General features: G+C 36.8%; 1 protein-coding gene across 1 annotated transcript in view; it reads right to left on the reverse strand.

The window, feature by feature from the left end:
- The window catches only part of FAM188B (family with sequence similarity 188, member B), a 66,188-nt gene that overhangs the window by 31,052 nt on the left and 31,606 nt on the right, over positions 1 to 3,530 (reverse strand). The gene's annotated exons all lie outside the window — the stretch shown is intronic.

A 3,530-nucleotide genomic window follows, 5' to 3' on the forward strand; every position in this document is an offset into this window, starting at 1 on the left:
AGTTGACAAAAGGTACACATGTGATTGTTAATTTGGTTGGGCCACACTGTCCAGATATTTGGTTAAAGGTTATTCTGGACATTTCTGTGAGAGGTATTTTTGGATGAGATTTACATTTAAATCAATGGACTCTGAGTACAGCAGATCGCCCTCCATAATGTAGGCGGGCTTCACCCATACAACTGAAGGTCTGGATAGCACAAAGGGCTGACCTCCCCCACGCAAGAGGGAATTCTCCAGCATACTACCCTTGAACTTGAATTGTGGTTCCTTCCTGGGTCTCCAGCCTGCTAGCCTCCCCAACTGTGAGTCAATTCCTTAAAATAAATCTATATAATATATATGACTAATATTTAATATAATTAGTATATATTTAATATAATTTCAGTAGTACCCCCTTATCTGGGGGGGATATGTTCCAAGACCCCCAGTAGATGCCTGAAACCACAGATGGTACTGAATCTTATATAAACTATATTTCTTTCCTATACATACATACCTATGGTAAGATTTAATTTAGAAATTAGGCACAGTAAGAGATTAACAGCAACAACTAATAACAAAATAGAATAACTGTAACAATATGCCACTACTGCTCTTGCACTTTGGGCCATTATTAAGTAAAATAAGAGTTGCTTGAACATAACCACTACAGTATTGCTACAGTTGATCTGATAACCTAGACGGCTAAGTGACTAATCGGTGGATAGTGCCTAGACCATGGATACATCAGACAAAGATGATTCACGTCCTGGGTTGGATGGAGCAGGACAGGTGCAAGGTTTCATCATGCTACTTAGAATGGTACACAAAACTTATGAATTGTTTATTGCTGAATTTTTCATTTAATACGTTCAGACTGTAGTTAGCTGTAGATAATGGAAACTGTGGATAAGGAAAGAATGATACTACAGATAAGAATATATATATTACATAAAGTATATGTTTATAATAAAACATAGAATACACTTTTAAAATAATATAAACAATATAAAATATAATACAAAAGATATATTATATACATATAAAGGCATATATATATGTAAAATAAGCTAGGCGCGGTGGTGCATGCCTGTAGTCCCAGCGACTTGGTAGGCTGTGACAGGAGTATTGCTTAAGCCCAAGTATTCGAGGCTGCAGTGGGCTGTGATCACACCACTATATTCCAGTGTGAGTGACAAAGCAAGACTCTGTCTCTAAAAAATAAACAAAAATTTAAAAACAAAACAAAATAAAATAAAATACACCTACAACCTATTGATTCTGTTTCGCTGGAGAACCCTAATACAGAAGACAAAGAAATATTTTCAAAAGGGCAAAAAAATTTTGCCATCAAAAAATATTACTATACCCTGTAAAATTATCTTTTAAGGGCCTAAAGATTCTTAAACATTTTTGTTTTTTGAGATCAGTCTAACTCTGTTGCCCAGGCTGGAGTGTAGTGGCACGATCTTGGCTCACTGCAACCTCCATCTCCTGGGTTAAAGCAATTCTCCTGCCTCAGCCTCCTGAGCAGCTGGAATTACAGGTGCCCATCACCAGGCCTGGCTAATTTTTATATATTTAGTTGAGACAGGGTTTTACTAAGCTGGCCAGGCTGGTCTTGAACTCCTGACTTCAAGTGACCCACCAGCCTCCGACTCCCAAAGTGCTGGGATTACAGGCGTGAGCCACCACGCCTAGCCCCCAAAAGGTAAAATTAAAAAACCTTCAGACCAAGAAAACTCAAGAGAATTCATTACCAGCAAAACTATACTAACAACTTATTAAAGTATGTTCTTCAATCAGAAAATAAATAATCTCAAAAAGGTTAAAAAAGCAATGATGAAAAATGAAAATGGTAATATATAGATAGATCTAAATGAATGGTGACCATATTAAACAATAATAATGTCTTATGTGTTTTAAAACACATATAATTAGAATACACATTATACATGTGTGTGTGTGTGTGTGTGTGTATATATATACTGATAAAAAAAATTAAGGAACTGATAAAAGTAATTAAGTGTTCCAAGACCTTTGTATTGTCTAAGAAGAACAAATGGACTATATATCAATTACATTAATGTGACACATGTAGGCTACGTGTTGTAATCTGTAGGGTAACCATTAAAGAACAGGGTCTATAACTTGGAAAGAGAGAAAAAAGTTAGGATAGTAAAAAAAAGTCTATCAATCCAAAAAGCAACAAAAAAAGGAAAAAGGAACATGCTGGTATATTATTATAATTATTGTATTATTAGTTATTCTTGTTTTTTACTGTGCCTAATTTATAAATTAAACTTTATCACAGCTATGTATGTATAGGGAAATACACATCTGTCATTTCAGGCATCCACTGGGGGTCCTGGAACATAATCCCTCCCCCAGATAAGGAGGTACTACTGTAATTATATTATATGTCATATTAAGCATATAGTACTTCTACTAGATAGCCACATTATATATTAGTTATATTAAATATATATTATATACATTTGTTTTAAAGAATTGACTTGTAATAGAAGAGGCTGGAAGGCTGGAGATTCAGGAAGGAGTTGCAATTCAAGTCCAAAGGCAGACTGCCAGAGACTGCCCTCTTGCTTGGGGGAGGTCGACCTTTTGTTCTATTCAAATTTTTGACGAAAATAGAAAGCAAAGAGTATATTAACCATATTATACAAACTAAATGCTCCAATTAAAATACAAAAATTATAAAACCTAATAATAAAAAGCCTCAATCATATGCTGTTTAGAAGAGACATTTTCAAGCTTAAGGATATAGATACAGAAAAGTTGAAAATAAAAGAATGGAATAAAACAGGCCTTGAAAAAAATACTAGTGTAAGACAGATGTCAAAATCTGACAAAGCACACAAAAAAGAAAATAATTTTAACTGCAAAATCTTATCTAGCAAAGAGAAAGCGGCATATGTTATAACTATATCACAACATGATCAAGTAAGGCTTATTTCAAAAATTTAACCATGATGCTGGGCACTGTGGCTCACACCTGTAATCCCAGCATTTTGGGAGGCCGAGGCGGGCGAATCATGAGGTCAAGAGATTGACACCACCCTGGCGAACATGGTGAAACCCCGACTCTACTAAAAATACAAAAGTTCGCTAGGCACGAGTCCCAGCTACTCAGGAGGCTGAAGAAGGAGAATCGCTTGAACCCAGGAGGCGGAAGTTGCAGTGAGCCTAAATCGCGCCACTGCACTCCAGCCTGGTGACAGCACGAGACTCCATTCCACAAAAAAAAAAAAAAAAATTAAACATGGTCCATTATTAGGAAACATATTAATAAAAATCCTCACAAAAAATAATTCAAGGGCCAGGTGCAGTGGCTCAAGCCTGTAATCCCAGCACTTTGGGAGGCCGAGACAGGCGGATCACGAAGTCAGGAGATCGAGACCATACTGGCTAACACGGTGAAACCCCGTCTCTACTAAAAAAATACAAAAAAATAGCCAGGCGAGGTGGCAGGCGCCTGTAGTCCCAGCTACTCGGGAGGCTGAGGCAGGAGAATGGTGTAAACCTGGGAG

The sequence above is a fragment of the Colobus angolensis genome, unplaced genomic scaffold (genome assembly GCF_000951035.1).
Source record: "Colobus angolensis palliatus isolate OR3802 unplaced genomic scaffold, Cang.pa_1.0 Scaffold395, whole genome shotgun sequence".
In the NCBI taxonomy this organism is placed as follows: Eukaryota; Metazoa; Chordata; class Mammalia; order Primates; family Cercopithecidae; genus Colobus; species Colobus angolensis.